We start from the raw sequence: 9,501 nt of genomic DNA, 5'->3' as shown, positions 1-9,501 counted from the left end.
AGTAGCGCCAATTTCTCCCAATTGCAACACTTAGTAGTAGCCCAAATTACTATATATTCAAATGCACAGAACCCTGGTAATTGCCTATTTCGCTTAGAAATAGGAGAAGACCTAATTAGACCATGTTTATAACTAGAGGTAGCCCCAATTAGTCCCTATTTACACCCATTAAACTAGTAGTAGCCCCAATTACTCCCTATTTACACCCATTAAACTAGTGGTAGCCCCAATTAGTCCCTATTTACACCCATTAAACTAGTGGTAACCCCAATTAGTCCCTATTTACACCCATTAAACTAGTGGTAGCCCCAATTTAGTCCCTATTTACACCTATTACTAGTGTAGCCCAATTAGTCCCTATTTACACCATTAAACTATGGTAGCCCCAATTAGTCCCTATTTACACCCATTAAATAGTGTAGCCCAATTAGCTATTTCACCAGTGACCCATTATTGCCATTTTAACCTAAATTTCCTAATCTAACGTATTTACCGTTCACTTTCTCATACTCTTAGTCACGTACATGACGAATATTGTTTGTGTAATAGGAATTACAAGAATTACCTACGGATATTACTAGTGTGTGTGTGTGTGTGTGTGTGTGTTGTGAGAGAGAGAGAGAGAGAGAGAGAGAGAGAGAGAGAGAGAGAGAGAGAGAGAGAGAGAGAGAGAGAGAGTGTGTGTGTGTGTGTGTGTGTGTGTGTGTGAGAGAGAGAGAGAGAGAGAGAGAGAGAGAGAGAGAGAGAGAGAGAGAGAGAGTGTGGTGTGTGTGTGTGTGTGTGTGTATATGTGCGTGTGTGTGTGTGTGTATGCGTGTGTGACTGTGTGTGTGTGTGTGACTGTGTGTGTGTGACTGTGTGTGTGTGTCTGTGTGTGTGTGTGAAAACTGGATTGCGGGTTGAGTTCGTTGTATTCTATAAACCCGACTTACTTAACCGATCCCGGTGTTCGTGGTGAACATAAACCAACTTTCCCTTAACCTAAATTGGGCAAACAGGATCTAAAGGCAGTTCACAACCACGGGCGGTTTTCACACACACACACACACACACACACACACACACACACAGCTCACGAGAACCCCCTCCCCCCCTCACACACCCCACAACCAACTCAAAACATAAAAAAAAAACTTTTTTAAAAGGTCTATTTTAAAACTTACTCATAAATCCATTTATCTACGTCTTCCTCATAACTCTCTGGGGTTATAACCTCATAACTCTCTGGGGTTATAACCTCATAACTCTCTGGGGTTATAACCTCATAACTCTCTGGGGTTATAACCTCATAACTCTCTGGGGTTATAACCTCATAACTCTCTGGGGTTATAACCTCATAACTCTCTGGGGTTATAATTAAGTCCTCTAACGTCAACATGGACTCATACAAGGAGGCACCCCGCCCCTCTAGGCGACACTTAACTCACAACTCATAATACCAAACCACCAGGGTTCATATAGCTCAAAATACCACCATTACCTCATACACAGCTCACAACTCCACCTCTACCTCACACACACCTCACAACAACACTACCAATAACCCAGGGTGCTCATATTACAACATAGACCGTAGATAGTTCTCACAACGTCACCACTCGCTCATAGAGTACTCACAACACCACAACATGGCCCAGCGAGTTCTCACAGCAACACCAACTCAACTCACAACTCACACATCGCCAGTAATAACTTCACATGATAAAAAACAAAACTCACAACATCACCACAAGTTATGATAGATCTCAAAATAGCCTCACAAAGCCCAGTACTCACACACACACACACACACACAACTCACCCAGAGAAGTGCTCACAACCCACCAGCCACACACACAACCACAACCACCGACTCAAAATTCAACTAACAGTCTCAAAATTGATTAAATACATAAGCTTACTTAAGAGAAATGTTCACCACTGTATGATCTACAGTGTGAGTTGTGAGCGATTTCTGAGCATATGAATTAAACATCTAAGTCAATATCTTTTGAGCAATAGTTGTAGGTTACTGGTGTTGTGAGCCAACGATGGTTCCAAAAAGACCCGTGTTATCAAATGTTTTTTCTATTTTTTCTTCTGATATTCAAAGGGAAACTTCAGGGACATTATAACCTTTTCTTGGCTACAACCTTCCGTGTTTATAAAATTTTAAGGAAAATTTACTTTAGTTTCCCATATTTTCTTTATCGTTTTCTTTGAATTTAATTTCGTACCTTGACAGAAAACGCATATAATTTTTCAGGACTAACTCTACCAATTCTTCATCCTAGTTCAAACCCTTTCATTTTTTACGTAGAGAAATACAAGATTAAACTACAACTACCATTGAAGTAATTACGTAAATACAGTTAAATAATATCCACATTAAACGAGCGACTTTTCTGCATTAAATAAGGAGACTAGATTATAATTTCTCGACTCCATATTCTTCTCTTACACCTCCGTCCTGGTCTTGGTTGATACAATACAGACCTTAATTACAAACTACCTCGTTGCCTGGTTATCCAATCAACACGTCATCCCAGAGACGACGATGATAAACGTGGTCAATGAGCGATGAACACGCAGGGTGTCGCTATGGAGGGGGTGGTGGCAGCCAAGATGGCGGAAGACAACCACAGAGTCGAATTTATGAATTGGATGTGACGACCACCATTATCATCATCATCCACCCCTCCACCTGCCTCCACCTTCTTCATTAATCCACATGGTCAACGAGGGACGGGGGAAGGAGGGTGGATGATCAACGTGGAGCGGGATTAACGATGATACAAATCCCCCTTAACGATACAATTGGGCTCACACGAGGCGCGGGAGAAGCCATTGTAATGGCGGGGGGGGGGGGGGGGACTCAACACTTGGGGGGGGATCGTTAAGAGTCTCGCGTCGACCAATCAACGATAGGGATAACGAGTCCGCCACGCTCGACACAAACGATGGTTCCGATGCTAACTACCCCTTCTGTCGTAACAGCCACACGTGTGTGTGTGTGTACCACAAGGGCGCCAAAGATATTACAAACAGACAGACAGACAATTCATATAATTAAAACTAGCTTTAAACTTACTGTAAATATCATTAATATTCGCATATCTAATTAGCAATTCAACATTAACACATCATCCTAACCTAAAGATATTACCTATGCGTATTAAATGGAGCTGGATATTCAGATATTACCTATGCGTATTAAATGGAGCTGAATATTCAGATATTACCTATGCGTATTAAATGGAGCTGAATATTCAGATATTACCCGTCATGTGTATTAAATGGAGCTGGATATTCAGGTATTACCTATGCGTATTAAATGGAGCTGAATATTCAGATATTACCTATGCGTATTAAATGGAGCTGAATATTCAGATATTACCTGTCATGTGTATTAAATGGAGCTGAATATTCAGATATTACCTGTCATGTGTATTAAATGGAGCTGAATATTCAGATATTACCTGTCATGTGTATTAAATGGAGCTGAATATTCAGATATTACCTGTCATGTGTATTAAATGGAGCTGGACATTTAGATATTACCTATGCGTATTAAATGGAGCTGAATATTCAGATATTACCTGTTATGTGTATTAAATGGAGCTGAATATTCAGATATTACCCGTCATGCGTATTAAATGGAGCTGAATATTCAGATATTACCTGTTATGTGTATTAAATGGAGCTGAATATTCAGATATTACCCGTCATGTGTATTAAATGGAGCTGAATATTCAGATATTACCTGTTATGTGTATTAAATGGAGCTGAATATTCAGATATTACCTATGCGTATTAAATGGAGCTGGATATTCAGGTATTACCTATGCGTATTAAATTGAGCTGAATATTCAGATATTACCTATGCGTATTAAATGGAGCTGGATATTCAGATATTACCTATGCGTATTAAATGGAGCTGGATATTCAGATATTACCTATGCGTATTAAATGGAGCTGAATATTCAGATATTACCCGTCATGTGTATCAAATGGAGCTGAATATTCAGATATTACCCGTCATGCGTATTAAATGGAGCTGAATATTCAGATATTACCTGTCATGTGTATCAAATGGAGCTGAATATTCAGATATTACCTGTCATGCGTATTAAATGGAGCTGAATATTCAGATATTACCTGTCATGCGTATTAAATGGAGCTGAATATTCAGATATTACCTGTCATGCGTATTAAATGGAGCTGAATATTCAGATATTACCTGTCATGTGTATTAAATGGAGCTGAATATTCAGATATTACCTGTCATGCGTATTAAATGGAGCTGAATATCCAGATATTACCTGTCATGTGTATTAAATGGAGCTGAATATTCATGTGATCTAATTTATATATAAAAACTATATATGTGAATATTCAGTCTCAAAATATTCATATATCGAGGAATATTCTAATATATCCATTTGGAATCGGTGGGACAACCTTATATCCGGAATATTCTTCTAATATCATTTATCCGGGTTGTGGAAGATTCTGGAACCACAACCACCCACAACATGACGTCACTCAGTGATCACAACTGACCTGGAGATTATTAAGAAATAAATTATTATCCTTTGAGCAAATAATTCAATTATCAGAATATTAATAAATAATATTTAATGACATTTCTTCTTCCCTCGTCTTTGATTGCTTGTTTACCTACGATCAAACTACCTAGTTACAGGAGGTGGTGGTTGTTAAAGGTGATTCACCTGTAACAAGGTGACAATGTAATTCTAGTTACTCCCCCATTACCGTTTTCTGTGCTAGGTTACCTTGCGCTAGGTTACGTAGTAAGGTAAGGTCTGCATCTTGCCTTATTATAACCTCTTCTAACAACCTAATTATTATTATTACTATTATTATTCTATTATTAATCGTATGTTGTATTATTATTATTATTATTATTATTTTTTTTTTTTTTTTTTTTTTTTTATACTTTGTCGCTGTCTCCCGCGTTTGCGAGGTAGCGCAAGGAAACAGACGAAAGAAATGGCCCAACCCCCCCCCCCATACACATGTACATACACACGTCCACACACGCAAATATACATACCTACACAGCTTTCCATGGTTTACCCCAGACGCTTCACATGCCTTGCTTCAATCCATTGACAGCACGTCAACCCCTGTATACCACATGACTCCAATTCACTCTATTTCTTGCCCTCCTTTCACCCTCCTGCATGTTCAGGCCCCGATCACACAAAATCTTTTTCACTCCATCTTTCCACCTCCAATTTGGTCTCCCTCTTCTCCTCGTTCCCTCCACCTCCGACACATATATCCTCTTGGTCAATCTCTCCTCACTCATTCTCTCCATGTGCCCAAACCATTTCAAAACACCCTCTTCTGCTCTCTCAACCACGCTCTTTTTATTTCCACACATCTCTCTTACCCTTACGTTACTTACTCGATCAAACCACCTCACACCACACATTGTCCTCAAACATCTCATTTCCAGCACATCCATCCTCCTGCGCACAACTCTATCCATAGCCCACGCCTCGCAACCATACAACATTGTTGGAACCACTATTCCCTCAAACATACCCATTTTTGCTTTCCGAGATAATGTTCTCGACTTCCACACATTTTTCAAGGCTCCCAAAATTTTTGCCCCCTCCCCCACCCTATGATCCACTTCCGCTTCCATGGTTCCATCCGCTGACAGATCCACTCCCAGATATCTAAAACACTTCACTTCCTCCAGTTTTTCTCCATTCAAACTCACCTCCCAATTGACTTATTATTAATCGTATTTCATTATAATTATCATCAATTATCAGTTATATTTTAGGTTATATTTGTATGTATAATGAATATTTGATGTGGTTGTAAAAAAATGTTCATTTACTCTTATTTACATGATTTACACACGTCTTATAACATTAAATTATTGTAAATTAGTGATGGTAATTTACATATAATGAATCACCTTTAACAACCACCACCTCCTGTAACGAGGTAGTTTGATGGTCGGTAAACAAGCAATCAAAGACGAGGGAAGAAGTAGCAAGCCATTAAATATTAATTATTTCTTAATATTCTGATAATTGAATTATTTATGTAATTTCTTCAAAGGGTTGTTATTTATTTCTATTTATTGAGGAGGTAAATAGTCGGTTGTGAGGCCGTGGTTGCGGTTGTGGTTCCAGAACCTTCCACAACCCAGACAAATCTTCTAAGAATATTCCGAAGATTCCAGTCAGTTATAAGAGAATATTCCTCCTGTTATATATACATCAAATATTTGATGTATCTGATATATATATATATATATATATATATATATATATATATATATATATATATATATATATATATATATATATATATATATATATATATGGCGATGGGAATGAATAAAGGCAGTGTGAATCACGTACATGTGTATATATATGTATATGTCTGTGTGTGTATATATATGTGTACATTGAGATGTATAGGTATGTATATGTGCGTGTGTGGACGTGTATGTATATGTGCGTGTGTGGCCGTGTATGTATATGTACGTGTGGTAGTGTATGTATATGTACGTGTGTGGACGTGTATGTATATGTACGTGTGTGGCCGTGTATGTATATGTGCGTGTGTGGCCATGTATGTATATGTGCGTGTGTGGCCGTGTATGTATATGTACGTGTGTGGACGTGTATGTATATGTGCGTGTGTGGACGTGTATGTATATGTGCGTGTGTGGACGTGTATGTATATGTGCGTGTGTGGACGTGTATGTATATGTGCGTGTGTGGACGTGTATGTATATGTGCGTGTGTGGACGTGTATGTATATGTGCGTGTGTGGACGTGTATGTATATGTGCGTGTGTGGACGTGTATGTATATGTGCGTGTGTGGACGTGTATGTATATGTGCGTGTGTGGACGTATGTATATACATGTGTATGTGGGTGGGTTGGGCCATTTCTTTCGTCTGTTTCCTTGCGCTACCTCGCAAACGCGGGAGACAGCGACAAAGCAAAATAAAAAAATAGATAGATAGATAGATAGATACATTAAATATTCAAATACATCAAATATTCCGATATTTGTATGCATGATGCCCAAGGATGAGTTAGACGAAATCACATAATGGTTGCCGGACGAGGTATTTCTCTCACGCCCGACATTACGACAATATCACGTCTCCGCCATATTTAACTTCCCCCTGGGCTTTACCAACCAACTTACCATTACCCCGGGTGATCGACTACCCCATAGAGACCCCCTGTGGTCGTCTGCCTCTCGCCAAACAAGCCATTTTGGAACAATAATTACCTGACGGGTCTGTCTGGTGGTGGGAGGAGACAACCCTCCCTCCGTCAATTGGCCATGTCTCATCATTAATGCCTAATTATGGGGTTAACTACAGCATTACGTGTGTGTCTGACTGACCTGGGGAAGGAGGGTGATGGAATGACATCCCTCGGCAGTTCTGGCGAGGCGTGGCCACGGTTCATGACGTCTGTAGGGTCGAAAATTGATCGGCGAACGACTGTCGTCCAGATGAATATGGCGCCTTCGAACAAGATGGGGATACGGGTGTATTTCCTTCTGCTTGCTCAATTTGAGCAACTTTGTGATATTTGATTACGTAAGGTTAAATATTACTCTACATAAAAGTAAAAATACTCTTTCATTTAACTGTATACTTTCTAATGGATATAAAGAGTCAGAAGGAATAATTTCAAACAATTATACAGAGTCGACGGCTACGAACCTACAAATTTCTATTTTTCTGATCAAATAACAAAATCAAAGAAACTAGCTTAATTTGTTTTATATCAGGAATTCTAACTTATAGAAAATCATAAGTTCAACATTGATAAAATACACAACAGTAGAGTAATTAGTGCATGGCGATCAAACGACACATTTCAAATTTCTATGGCCATAAATATGTTTAATTCTTCTTAGTTTACAGCTCACATACATGATCTACCATAACTTATCTTTGAATTTCAAAACTTATCTTCTAGACAAGTTGGCTATCAACTTTCCCAAGCGTCTTGCACCCACAAAACATCAGACCATCAACATGGAGATGAGAAATCCATTTCCATTACCAACTCCCCAGTCATTAGCTGGTCTTATCACTATGATCATACTTTAATTTGGGTCCAGACACACTTACCTTAAAACTTAAGATAAAAGGAAATATATGCATTATGCAAAACGAGTTAGGCTTTTCAACCTATTGAAAATCCAAGCCACTCTCTTCCTAAAGCCCCCATAACTATTCACTAACTCCTATGTACAAACACAAACCTTACCCTGCTTCACTATTCACCAACACCCCCTCAACCCAACCAGAAATAACGTTCACAAAACATACAACTTGATCCAAAATAAGCTAAAGTGTTCCACCATTTCAGCCTTGAATTCCACTCCATCAGACATACGTCCATTAGAATCTATGTATGAGTTACAATATTAACGAAAAAAAAAAAAAAAAAACACTCCTAACCTCTAGTGCAGTTATCCTACAAAACATTATCTCCAAGAACACCCTACTCCATTCCTACCTGCAAAGATGTCATACTGCCCAAGTACAAATTCATGGCATTAACTTTCAATCAACGACATGTATTTGTAGACCTTACACAAACTCTCATCCGTCTTTTCTCAAGCCACATACAATTCATTCTCAAAACACTTCTCACACCTTCAAAGAAAACACTGGTCCACATAACTCCTCGCTGTTTTGAAACCACATTTCTCTCCTGTCAGATGTGCTGCGTATATCACAACTCTCCTAAATCATTATGCTTTTCATACACTTACCAAGGAATCTCAACAAAGTTTTACCCCTTTAATTCAAGCATTAACTCTCGTATCCCAGGCACTATAGATGAATTCTGCCTGTCCTCCTGAGCCTCACTTTGGTGTATACAAATGATGAAAAGTCTTGCATTCTAGTCAACAACACTCGACCTTTCTTAAGATACTCAACTGCAATCTCATCCACTTCTGCTTCTTATCCAAAGTTTTGACTAACCTCTTTCACCATACTAATTGCCAGGACTCTTGACTCTTGTTCTGCATGCCACGTCGTCTTGGACACACATCTTTGGTATTATCTAACGCACTCAATAGTCCATTTTTGAATTTGCTCACTTTACTGTAGTTTCACTTCATCTTTACACAATGCATCAATTTCCAAATTACTTTCATATTCTCGTAACTTCATTGATAATTTTTCATCCTACCACTCGCTACCCTTTCTCATATACTCTAAACACAACCTTTCTTGATATCCTTGCAAACAATCCTTTTATTTAAGCTCACTTCCTTTCATATATTTCTACTTCTTAGAACCACTGCAAACTTTTACACTTCCATCCACCATTAGACATCCTATGTACTTCTCCTATCACTGAGAGAGAGAGAGAATCAAGGCAATACTGAATTTCCTAGTTTACCTTCGTACTTGTGTCTGTTCTACAGATACATACCTTTATAAGCAGGTTCATTTGAAATGGTATAAAAATAAAACAGAAA

The sequence above is a fragment of the Panulirus ornatus genome, chromosome 45, assembly GCF_036320965.1.
Source record: "Panulirus ornatus isolate Po-2019 chromosome 45, ASM3632096v1, whole genome shotgun sequence".
Classification (NCBI taxonomy): domain Eukaryota; kingdom Metazoa; phylum Arthropoda; class Malacostraca; order Decapoda; family Palinuridae; genus Panulirus; species Panulirus ornatus.
This window is presented reverse-complemented; position numbering follows the sequence as displayed.